The sequence below is a fragment of the Pygoscelis adeliae genome, unplaced genomic scaffold, assembly GCF_000699105.1.
Source record: "Pygoscelis adeliae isolate BGI_AS28 unplaced genomic scaffold, ASM69910v1 Scaffold181, whole genome shotgun sequence".
NCBI classification, from domain to species: Eukaryota; Metazoa; Chordata; class Aves; order Sphenisciformes; family Spheniscidae; genus Pygoscelis; species Pygoscelis adeliae.
Window position 1 is genome coordinate 1,706,241 of NW_008824360.1, and position 13,753 is coordinate 1,719,993.

Sequence of the window (13,753 nt, forward strand, 5' to 3'; positions counted from 1 at the left end):
TGATTTCAGGCACAACCTTGCAATACATCAACGTGCAAAAGCAGCAGGGCATTGGGACCAACCCCAAATCTGGAAAAGGCAGTGGATTCTGCCACACGAATGAGAACAAAAGTATTTAATGCCAGAGGCTTGGAAAAACCTGACATTCCCAAACCGTAACCATGTTCTCTGCCACTTGGCACCGGTCCTGGGCTGTGTAACTTTAGGGGACAATAGGTGGCGGCAATTGCATCCTCGCAGAAGAGCCGTCTTCCAAAGGCGTATCACAGCAACAGCATCCTCAACTTCCCGGCTGCAGACTTCAACGGCGGAGGGCAGAATACGGGGGGGAATAAAAGCATAACAGCTGTAGTGCCACAGGCCCCTGGCCTAAGGAATATGTTGGGAGACTGACGCGCACACCCACTATTCTCAATCATTAGAAACAACATATGGTGGGCTGGTGTTCATGCTGCCTTTCTCTGCCTGCCCCGTTTCTGCTCAAGGTATAAGTAAATTAAGAGAGAGTCAGGCTGCACATGTGAGCAGAGCATCGCAGAGAGCAGAACCGTATGGGGTCAGAAGGATGCGTAAATTCTTTATCAGGGTTATTTAAAATTTTCGCCACATCTTCATCAATTCTAAAAACTCCAAAGGCACCGAAAAATTATCCCATTTTGTCTTTTTGTGGCCAAAACCTTCCTGTGCTTTTTTCTGATACGTGCAGCTGATATGCCCTGTCATCGCCATCGCTGTTCACAAACACGCAAAGCACAGAGCACAGGGCATAAAAGAATAACATGGCATTTGCAAACAAGGTGACAAGAATTCAGATGGCTCACCCATCCCCGAGAGCACCCCGCAACCTCTTTCTGTGTATTAACTACGACACAGAGAGGTACACATCGGCTCGTGAAATCGGCCAAAACACGTATTGCTCTCCTTGGGAACAGCCCCGCAGTGTCAGCCAAACCCCCTGGCCTGTGCGGGGTGGCCCACATGTGCCCGGACGTGGGAGACAGGTCCTGCAAAATGCCTTTCACGTCGGCTGCCCTGCAGCAGCCAGGGCCGCCACATGAGTACGGTGGGCAAAGATTAGTCTTGGAGCAGTAGGAGAACACAGGATCACAGCACTGCAAGGACATCAGCTGAGATAGATACATTACTAATGCAAGAGATTAGCAGCACCATGACCCTGCTCCGGGAGGGTTATTGTGAAGCGTGCCGCTATACACATCATGGAGGCGCCGGGAATGCTGCGGCTTGCATGAGACGCACAGGAAAAAAGAACAGAAGTCTTTAATTCCACCTCTGTCAAAAGCAGGATTACGAATTTCTCCCAACATTCAGACTGCTTTTGACGTTGCGAAAGGTGACGTGAGAAATGCCGTTGCTGCCAGAGGACCTGGGGATGGCAACACCAGGCACTGCTGCAATACTGACTCATCGCGAGAGCTCAGGAGAAATGACACAAGAGTTGGTGTCACGACTGTGGAGTTAACCTTTGTCACCTCTGTATTTAGCTGACTGAGTTTCTCCCTTAATGAAGCGGTTTGATTTATGTATGAGTCATTTGCCTTCATAATAAATTTATTAAATGATCATCTTTTTTTCCCTCCAGATTTGTCACTTGAAACGTGGTAATTGGTGTTTAAACCTGCAACGGCATGTCATCAAATGAGTTCAAACAACGTTACATGTTCCTTGCTCTCCGCATCGTAACGAAGCCCAGCTGTCAGCACTAACTTAGGGACAGGAGGACTCCAAAGACGAGGAAAAATCCTGGCGTGAAGATGCTGCCTCAGGATGCTGATAGCCCAGGAACTGCAGCTTCTTTGCACTCCCTCAGTGACACGAGACTTAACAAGAACTGGGGAGCAGCACGACATGCATTGGTACCTGAAGTGGTAATCTGGGCGTCAGTGCCGGCTCTGAAACACCATCTCAGTTCAGCAAAGTGCTTCAGCAAACAAGAAATCCAATGAATTCAATGAGGACTAATTACGTGGTTAATGTTAGACATGTTTGAGTATGTTGCTGAATCAGATCCTAATCTCTCACTCTCCCGGCATCTCAAAACATGAAAACAAGTAAGACCGTGCCAAGAATCTGCTATAAAAATAATTGCTTTTAGTTTAAAAAACTAAGTTATAAAATACCTATAGAGTTGCAATTGGTCTTATTTTCTCTGCAAGCATCATTTTACACTAGATCGTTGTTTTTCATTTACAATTTGAATCAAAAAAGTACTTCTGTTTTAATTAGTTTTATAAATTTGCTGAGCTAAATGAATACAGCAGTAAAATCAAAACTACAGAAAATGTGCGTAATCTGAGCAGACTGTATTACTTGTGGAACAAATTGTAAATCTAGTGCTTAATTAAAATTATTTGAAATGCCAAGATGTGAAAACTCTGAATTATGCTGCCATACAAAATCTGCAGCTCGTCTTAATAAATTACAATAGCCTCAGCTACAAAATTTTGTCTTTTGAAAGGTTTCCATCTATACATGTAATTTTTTTCCCACGTTATACATATACTTTTAGGAACTCATTTGCATCCTGATTTGACCAATGACTGCATAAAACAGCACTGGACTTCTGTAGGGAGCTGCAATGACCGGGAAAGTAATGCAATTGGAAGACAAGAAATTTTAAAACACAGCTTGCAAGGTGCATTAGCCCATTTAACTCCTGAGTCCTTAAGGCTTTCTCACTTTAGCTGAGAGGAACAGCAACCTGCAACGCTGCAGCGCAGCATGCCAGAATTACCCGGAAAGGGTGGCTTTTCCAAAGAGCCGAGCATCCTTGAAAGCACATCACTGCCTCGCCCTGTGGGTGATCAAGCCAGCATTTTGCCACATTTTTGCAAGAACTGCAGTCCAGTAAGCCTTTCTTCCCCAGAATATCATAGACTGCCAAACAAATGAAACCCTTTGCCCCAGAAGCAGTTTGCAGAAGCAGCTGAACGTGTGTCCCACTGCAGACGGCTTCTGATGCCCTGAACCACACCTAAAACTTTGCTGGAAGGTTTCTGCAGACAATCTGCTCTGGAGAAATCAGCTGGTGTGCAAAGATGAGCAGTCCTACATGACCAAGGGTTTAGATGGAGAGCGGAAGAGTTTTAAATTCATTCTACGACACTAATTGGAGACTTCTGTTCTAGATTATAATCTTCGCTTTCTCAAAACCCATTATAATCAAAGTATAACTTAAACTACACTTCTCTTTCCTTGCCAACACAGTGCTCAGTGTTAAAGCACTGTCAGTGCCAGAGATTACCAATGCTTGATTTCAGCTTTCGGGGCATTAATAATCATGTGAAATTGCTCTTATAAGCAGGGTTTCCTTGCCCACTGGCCGCTCTGTAGATTGCTAGGACAAAACCTACCCAGAAATACAGAAATTGTACTTCTGTACAGCTTTGCCAGCTGGCCACGCCGTTATGCACATAATTCCTTCTACTTGGGTTTCTCAGTAGGACAAAAAGCAAATCTTAAATTGAATCCATCTTAGAAATTTCGATTTAATTAAGAGGATGACAAGAGGAGATAAAGGCAGGAGGGTGTTTATCATCATAATAGATTTCTACCTGCATTGCACTGATACACCTATGCCCATGTATTGATATGTTCTAGTGGAAAAAATCTGTGCAATCTGTACTATGTCGTAGCGGACATCAGTATCACACGTACCTGTTTGGAAGTGAGCAAAGAAGACAAAAATCTCATTCTGTGCTGCAGGAAAGGGAACAGATGGTGCAAAAATTCATACACACACAAATTCACACTTTTTTATAACACAAGGTTACTAGCAAGATCCTTCCATGCTTATGCTTAAAAGGATTATGGCTGGAGTTAGTAATTCTGGATTAGCCACTAAAATTGAGCTGTGAAAGGACTCCAGCAGGTGAGGAGCTGTGTGGTGGAACAAGGGATCGGCAGAGATCTGCAGCCATGGATGGAGCACAGCGCGAGCCACACACGTTCCCTTCGCAAGCTCAGAGACATTGGCTCTTCTCTTCAGGTGATTGCCGAGTACTTCCACGCACAGCTGCACCCGTTCCTACAAATCCCAGAGCTGGCTGTTGGTACCCAACACGGCCCAACACACACAAACGGCAACTCAGCATCTGCAAATGCAGAGTCCCGCGTGTTTTATTTAAGAACATATATGCAGATGGTTCTCTAGAAAGCACACTCTATAAATAAAACATGTTTAATAACCCAAATAAACCAAACAAAATAAATAAACCATGCTACTGAATGGCAACTTCCTCCGCAGAAGAATCTGCAAAACACTTTCTGGGGTTTGCAAAGTGCCTGCCTGCAAAATATTTTGCATGATACAGTACTATTCCTTAAACAGCTGCGAAGGTCTGCGTGGTGCATCAGCTAACAAACTCCCTGCTGTACAGCTCTCCTGCTCTGAACCGGTACAAACCACACCAACTCAAATGTCAGCTTGAGTCAGTGCTCAATTTTATAACTGCAAGTTATAATTTATTAGAAAACAATAACTATTACTTTATTTTCCTACTGCTGGGAGTCAGTGTAGGCCCTGTGAGGTTAGTAATGCCGGGCCAACTTGTAGCAGCTCACTGCCCAGCCTGGCAGATTCCCCACAGACCATTAAGGAAAGCAGTGAAGCCCTATGTGCTGAGTGATGTTCCTACAGTATTACATCTTACTTCTGTCACCTGCAGAGTGGGGTAACATGAGGTCTGAGCTTATTCTGGGTTTATTTCCAGCTCTCAGATGAAGGGCTGAAGCCAACCCAACCTGTGGCGATGCTGGAAGGGATCAGGCAGCAGTCCTGTTCTGGCTCCTGCTGTGAGGACAAGGGCGGGAGATGGGGCACAGGGGAGAAATGTCCCGTCCCGGCCAGCCAGGAGGGGGATGGCCCCTTGGGAGGCGGCACGGGTGCAGTCTGCTGAAACCCGCTGTGAAACTGCTCTAATAAAACTCCATAGCTGCCTCTGCAAAGGGGCTTGTCCACTTCAACTACTCTATGTGGGCAGGGGGCTCATTTCTATGGAAAGGGTTGGCAGGATTGAAGCCAGGCTTGTAAGACGTGGTTTCCAGAGTCAGTTTGTTCATCTCTGCCCTTTTTCATTCTCTGGATGAAGCTGAGCATGCAGGAGGAGAACCAAATCCAATTCAGCATTGACTAATTTTTCTCAGGACAGAAGCTCCCTTTCATTTAAAAAAAAAAAAATCCTCTGTATTTCCATACATGCCGCAATCTGGTGAATTACCAGAATGTATTATTTATATAAAGCCTCCTGCTTTGGAGAGATCCGTAATTGTTGGCTTCCTTGCTATGCGCTACAACACAGCTTGCCTTGTTTCACAGCCAGAAGTGCTGCTGTATCTTTTTGTCTTCCTCTCCCCAGCAACTCGGCTATTCTTTTGAGACGTACTCTAAGTGTCAACAGGTGGGACGGGGCATTAGGAGGTAGAGGCTGCTGCGTTACTACAAAGGACCATCTGGGCACAACACGCGGGCACAGAATGCAGAATCTGCAGCCAACAACGCTGGAACATCTGTCTGCCTCCAGCCTCTTCACCTATGGTAAAGGTTACGTACCATCATGGTGCCAGCTGTGTCAGGTACTAGGTTTTTTTTAGAAAAAAAAAAACAAAACAAACAAACAAACAACCCAGCAGTAGCCTGTGGGGACATATTTTTGGCATCTTTATACATTTTAAAAATCCAAATTCTGCTTAATTCAAAGCTAAAGTATCCTCCCACTTCTCCCCGCACAGGAGATCTTACCGGCCCTGATCAGATATGTGCTTACTTGATGAGACTCTCCCATGCGGGTGCAGGACCCCACTCCACATGATAGCGGTGGATACTATGTGCTTTGCCTGCATAAAACTTGGGATTATACAGGCAGCCAAATATTTTTCAGCCAGATTTCACAATGATATTATTGAAGCAGGGAGCTTAAATCTATTAATGTGCTATCAATCATTCACTTAAAAACCCACAGAGCAACTCAGACACAACAATTTCCCCCATATTCCTAATGGATTTTACTATAAATAAACAAAAACATTCCCACCCTGCACTTTCCCTTTCCAAGACTGCTGCCGACTGACATTTTTTATATTCCTCTGAGTAAACCAGTGCCAAAAATTTCCCGATCTTTAACAGCAACCAAAGCAGCAGCTACTGGGGACTCCTGCAATCCTCAACCCATCACTGCAACGACTGAGCCAAACCCCAAAACTTTCAAACAACTCCTTTGGCTAAATCCCAGAGTCTGATCTCTCCTGGCTTTTCAAAATTGCACCACGCTTCTAGCAAAGTGTGCTCCCTGCTGATGAGTGGGCAAGAAACAAGGAGGAAGACATTACATTTCTCGGGCGGTTTGAGCTCAGCAGCCCTGTGGATGCTCCTCGGCGGCTGCCCCCGGCTGTCAACGAAGGAGGCTGAGCCGCATGGAGCTCAGAGATGTTTCCCAGTCGGCATGTGAAAAGGAGAAAGATGAAAAGCTGTCCAGTTACCTATTCAGTCTAACATAACCTGGGGACTTTTGGTCCTTTTTGTTTGTTTGAAGATAGTGCTTTTTTAACATGTTTTGTTAACACTTTATGTTTTTTTTAGGAAATACTTGGCAGGACCTACCACCAAAGGAAGGGGGACCTTCATCTCAGGTGTGTCCAAATCGCAGAGCCAGCCTTGAAATGTGGCTCCTCTCCACGTGACGTTTTTTGATTCCCAAAAGCTGGACTTTCTGTCATTTTTTATGAAGCTTTTTGATGCCTGTTTGTCAACACTCTGCCTCTCCAGGCTTCCTCCCTATTCCTCATACCCAACAAGCTTGCTCGCTGAATGACACCGACGTGGCTGGCACCGCAGCACTCACATCCTGCAAGGCACCACTTTCCAGGGTTTGTTTTTTACACCAGCCACTGGTAAATGAGGCTCGTGTGACAGACCACTGGCTGTATAACGAGTTCATTCTCCAGACCCACCAAGAGCAAGGTACTTTCCTGGCCCATCTGTTCGCTGAGCTCCTCACAGCACGGCTCCAGGAATGCTGTTTTTCTGAAGAGTGCAGCGAACACCCAGCGGACTGCTGATGTGCAACAGACCCCAGTTTGATGGCCTCTGTAACACAGTGCAAAGCTTTCTCAGCCAAAAAATGGAAAGCGACAGAGCACTGGCATTACTTCAGAGCCATTGCTGGAAATTCTTAAACTGCAAAAAAAATTCAGGGGGGAAGAAAGCCTCCAGAAGGCTAAAACAAATCTTCAAGCACAGAAGTCGCATAGGCACAGTGCTCTTCCTCGGCCACCTCTATTTCCTTCACATTTTCTAGGAGAAAGAAAAGCTCCAGGAAAGTCACAGGTCTGTAAACAGAAGCGGTCAGAAAGTCAAAGCGAAGATCTAGAGAGACTAGAACAAGAAATGACACTTAAAATATCTAGCCAGGAAGTGTATCCAACCTCAACTGAAACACTGGCACACCTCACCTCAAAAAGAGAAAAAAAAAAACTGTTTAAAAGCTTAGATACCAGCTGCAAATATTTTCAGAGGCAAGGAAAACTGGTAGCTTCTTCAATTTAGACAAGGGATGAATAAAAAGTGATGGGGGCGTGGTATACTTGAGCGGTGAGTGTTTTAACGAAGATAAAGCAGGCTCTTTGGCATACTATCTTCTCAGTACAAGAATGGGGCAACGGATGACTCTGACAAACATCACATTTAAAACTGCCCTTCAAAAACACTGCGTATATTTTTAAACACAACACTGCCCCGCAGAACTCGCTGCTGTTTGGTATGAACAAGGTACAGGTGTAAGCGATTCATTAATGCATTGAGGTGGATGAAAATCAGGAGAACATCCTCACTCACATCCAATAGGGCTTTTTAACAACTGATTCTCACTATTAGGGTTGGGATATGAGCCAACTATTAGTAGACTTCCACAGCTGCCTATTATATCCTGTATCACATTATTTTTCCTGACACACATAGCACTGTTCATATAGAAACAGGACCAGATACATCAAAGGTGCGATCCAGTATGGGAAATCCTATTTGGTTGTGCAAATACATTACTGTCTTCTCCCTGACTATACTAATGTCTGAATTAAACTGTAATATCTCATGACTGGAACCTTTCTTTAATTCATGCTGAAGAGCCCTCACGCAATCTGTGGCACTGAACAAAGTAGTAAATTCACCTCAACATCTTTATGCTTTCCCATAGTCTTTAAATCATTCATATCCAGACTTTCTGTGTGTTCTGGATCAGACAGAAACGTTTCTAGCCCATAACTTTTCCATTAATGTTTTTGAGGAATGAACTCCTTCAAGAGAAAGCTCTGTTCTTTAATCATCGGGAGAAAAAGCAATGCCCATGCTTCACTGCTGCAGGATGAGCCTCAAGAAGTCCCTGGGCTCTGAGCCACCTTGGAGCGAGGTCCCTCTGAACACTGGCAGAAATCAGGCCCTAAATACATCCCTAGTAAAGAGCACACACTGCAAACAGATGGCTGGTGAGGAGCCATCTCCCTTCCTCTGCTTGCTTGCAAGGCAAGGAAGGGTTAACAGCGCTCCAGATGTCCTCCCCCTGTACGGGCACAGAAGAAGTTAGGCAAACTCTCCCGTCTGTCACGTGATGTGCTTCTGTGAATGAAACTCTCCAAATGTGCTTCCCTGTAACACATAATGCAATTATTCTCCAAAACTTGATAAAAATTTGAAAACAAGTTTGAGAACAGGCTCCACTGCATCATCTGAAGAAGCTATATGGGGTGAACAACCGAGCTGCACAGTAGGAAATGAAAGACTTCACTGCACTGCAACTAATTTGTAAGACATCTCCCAACATTATCTTCACTGAGAAACAGCATGCCAAGGGCTCACAGGTAAAAACCACTACTGAATACAGCAAAATGCATTAAAACAACATTAAGGGGTTTGGCTTAAACATGCAGAGCTCTGTACAATTCAGAGAAAGACCTTCCTTACTGAGGACCCTTTACACCAAGACACTGCAGCCTTTAGGATATCGACGACATTGACTGTCCCTCTCTTTTGATAACTGCCCTTTTCTCCATGAACTCTTTCCTCCGTGGGTTTAACTCAGAGCTATAAGGTCCCCACAATCATTGCTATAGAGGCTGGTAGGAGAGAAGAACCCCACAGGGATTTGCTGGTGAAATCCCCCAAGCTAAACTTCATCGAACATATTTAGCAACGACACAAGCAGACCTGCAGGGGAAAGCCTTCTCTCTCTTCATGGAGTCTGCACTGGCAGCTTTGGAGCCACCTTCCACCGCTCTGACCATGACTGACAGCTCTGCTTCATCCCAGGGAGCTTCTGGGAAAGGGACTTTTTAGGGAATCCACTTCCACAGTGTGACACGAAGGTACAGGACATACGACTGGATAACCTAGAAAGTCCCTACCTTCCTCTGCTTCTACAGCCGTTGCTACTTCAGGATGCTGATGGTAACTTTTGATGCAGTTCATCCATTTTTGCCATTGCAAGGACGAACTACATCTAACCTCCTCTCCCCCAGTAAATCAAGCAACACGTGCAGGCAGCAGTGCCTCTTCTGGTTCCTGCAGAGACTCAGGACATCCTTCCTCAGCACAGCTCTCAGACTTGTTCTCAGCAGCAGGAGGGGACTGCAGTCTGATGGTCCTCGCTACAGCACTGCAATGCTAGGAAGGTTTAGGTGGACACTTGGAGGGACACACTGCTCTCACTGACAGCTGACAGTGGCAGGGTCCACGAGGCAAACCTTCTCCTTTAGAGACTCCTGTACCCTGTGTGCCTGGGAGAAGGGACTGTACCGCCAGCTGAGATGCCAGCAGGTGACTGCAAACGTCTTCAAAATTCTCATGGTTCCTTTGAGCCACATATGACTTAGAACTCTGGTAGGGCTGAGGAACATTTTGTTGAAAGCACAAATTTGCTCTTGAAACAACAGAATATTGCAAGCAAATATGAGCATGGTACAATGGCATGCTGCTAGTCTGTATATTGTTTCCTTAGATGCTCCAAATTTCTGGCTTGAGGCCAGTCTCTCAAACACATCGGGCTCTCCCCAACGCCATGTGTTACCACAGGTTTCTCCCTACTTCTGAAACTGCTCCAAGATGGTTTGTCCTCTGCAGTGCTCTCCAGTTCCCCTCTTCACAGCTGCTCACAGCTTCTGCCTCCAGCCTCTGACCTTTTGATGGCTACCTGGGAAATCCCAAATTCAGTTAAGAGACTTTTTAAAGCAAACAGTATACATATGATTAATTCTTCCTGTAGACCTCAAAAAAACCCTTTCCTGATTAACAAAGGTCACTGAATCTCAAAAGTTTATTACAAACAATTCAAACACATTAAAGCTCTCCTCTAAAAAATGAAGTAAAAGCAAAACCGGTTTTGTTTGGAGAAAACAGATGTGGCTGAAGAAAAGGCAAGAAGCTGGCCAGATACAAACTGAATAACCAATGGAAGAGCAGCTGTATGTTAACAACACCAGCAACTTACTCTTGCAAAATGAAGAGGGACAGGACAGGACCTCTTGCCACAGCAAACCCGAGGGCTCACCAATCACAGAGGAAAAAAAAAACAACATATCCTAACAGCAAGTGCTGCCCAGAGCTCCTGTTGGAGTCGCTTCATAGTAGGATATTCTCTGCGTGCTTCAAGGTTGCACTTTTCCTTCATAGATGTCAAAACACTTTGCAGAGGTATGATACGACGTTATCTTCATTTTACAGACAGGGGAACTGAGAGGTGGTGACGGGAAGTTATTTTCTCAAGATGAGATAGTGGGTCATCAGCAAAGTTAGAGCCATGGTTCTTAACCACTCCAGCATCGCTGCCACCCTCCACAGCCTCCTCGGGGAAGACAAGGTTTAAAAGTGGCAGTGATTCCCATTGCAGGTGCTGTGCCTCAGAGCACGCCAGGACTTTTCAGTGGTGACAAACGGTGACAGTGTCAAATAAAGCCCAGCACCTAGGGCCGTCCAGCTGGGCTGGCACATCGAAAAGCCCTGGTGGCACAGAGACCATCCTCCTGCAGAGCAGGTGCTCCTCAGGCAGGGATGCTCCTGCCCTTGGTGGGCTTTCGCAGCTCTCGGGGACTGGCAGAAGGAGCAGCAACCTCCTTTGCTGAGAGGAGTGCATGAAAATATTAAGAGGGAGTCCTCCATCATCTTCCCTCATGTTCCCATCGTACCTTTCTCTATTAGGCAGCTGTGATTTTGCTAACCTGACTGATCCATAATTCATAAGTATTATCCATGCTCAATAATTACAGTGTTAATATTTTGGTAATTTAAAAGTACCTTGCTCTGGCAGAGTTCAGTCTGTACCACTGACTAATGCACAATTTAAGTGTTTATGAACAAAACCGTTCTCTCTTCTCTTTCTTTTCCTCCCCAATTCATGCTTTCAAAACGTTTTCAAAACGTTGGGGAAAAGAGGAATCTTAAGAGGAAATCTCATTACTTTAAGGCCAAATTTTAAAATGATGAAATGCATAATGCCTGATCTATCAATCAAAGCCAATTCTGCAATACAGACGAACTGAAAGCCCTTCACTTTCTAATCACTAATAGGTAACACTATCAAATTCAGCCCTACACTCTATTAGAATTGCAGTAGAAAAGCACTTAGTGTAATATCCAAAGACAGCTTACCAGCTACTATTCATTTGGCTTAAAGACAAGCCCAAACACGTTAATAATTTGAAAGCTTCCTTAAACAATGTGCTTTATCAATATGCTTAGAAAAGGAAATAAAAATACCTAAACAGAACTTTTGTAGATGAAAAAAAAAATAAAAAAGCTAAGTTGTGTTCAGCCAGAGGACTGTGACTTTTTTACAGTGTAGGCATTGATTTGTGAGTTACCCATGGCTGTGTTGCTGTCCTGGCTGCAGAGCCATCATCTCCCCGTTGCAAACCACAGGAACCATTTCCATTCCCTGCTGTTCCCCACCCTATTTACTCTTCCTTCTGACCACATTCATTTCAGGCTTGTTTGTAGCAGGATTTTTTATGTCCTCATCTCCTATTTCCTCGTTTTCCCATCAGTCCCCTAAGCACCACACATGTACAGTGTTGGCGGGGCAGTGATGAACTTTATTCAGCCTCCTCTCTCAGTTGTGGCTCAATTCCTTGACCTCCTCCAAGGGATGGACACGCAGAGACACTAAGCATCTGCGACCAGGTCCAGTGCTCATGTCCTCTCTTTTCGTATTATTGTCAACCTCAAACTGAAGATTTTCTAAGGTCTTCTTACTCTCCAGATTAAATGTCACTGACGGCGCCCTGCTGTAAGACACCCAGAGATTTAGCAGAACCGCGCACCTGCAGGCAGCAGCAGCAGACTTTCAACAAGGGGATGTAGCAATCATCAAGTTTACACATATACAGAGACACTGCACACTGGTGACAAGTAGTACAAAGGCTTATTTGATGTGAAGACAGAATGACTGCATTGCTCATGTCAAAAAAAGATCAGTGGAAGCGTAACAACAGACCATTCTGCATGCTACACACACCGCATAAAGCCCAAAAAATACTCTTCATGTTTCCTGCACTTTGTTAGCCTGTTTTCTCAGAAAAAAACCAAGAGCCGTGCAATTGTTCTGTCAGTCATTGCTTCCCCAAATAACTTTTGAACCTGTTGGCTGATTTAAGGTTTGACAGATAGGCAGAGGTCTCAAAGGGATTACATTCCTACCAGATGCGTCAAAATAATAGAGACTCAAACTAGTGCCTTTACTGAACTCACCTCTGCGACGTGCCTTACTCTGCTCTGTACCTCAGGGGTACCAATTAGACCACAAGCCAGAGAAGCTCTGCAGATAAGGGAACAGCTGGGGGAAATGCTTACTTCTATCATCAGACAATGCACACAGGAAAAATAATGTTGTGAACGCTCCTACCACAGGACATGGTGAGATGAGGGCTCCTGCCTTCTCGGATCCATCCTCCTCCAAGCACAGAAATCCAGAGCAGAATCCAGAAACGCCTGTGCCGGCAGCCTGAGCAGCTGGCCTTGCCATCTTTGGCGCTTACTTTGTTCTCAAAACCGAAGTCGCTTATGACATTTGCAAACTCCCATGTGATGTTAGTGTTAATGCCCCAAGGATCTCCCTGTTTCCCCAAGGCACCGCAATAAATGGCATCACCTTCCTCAACCTCCCCTGCCTGCCCCCTCTGAGCTGCAAACATGAATGCATTCTCCAAGCTACTAAAGCACAGGTACATTTTCTTGCTGGCATTACAAAAAAAATAGAGAAGCATTGCCTGGCAAAGAGTAAGATTTCTATTCGGTTTTAAGGGGATGCGTATGACAGGGAAGCTACAGGACTCATTCTAATAGCCAATGCTGCTAATTAAAACTGTTTTGGAAGATCTGCAGCTAGCATATAAATCATCCCACTATATGCTATAAATAAGAGGCAGATACTGAATTGAATAGCTCCCATTTGTCAACTGAATGAAGAGATTTGATTGTGCCTTTTTGAATAATAAATCCAGACATACCTAGCAGGGTACTGAAAGTTGCTAGAAGTGTCTCTTTTATCAAACAACAATGATTATATTATAGGGTATGCATGATGGGGGATCATCCATTTCTCTTGTTTTCTCATTTATTGCTGACATCCTCCCTCCCAGATGAAACATTTTGCTCCCTACAGCATGTGTTCACGCGAAGATCTCAGAAGTGAGGCAGGAGTGAACACTACTGAGTCTCCTGATGCGATGTGCACCTACTAGGATGTATCACTGA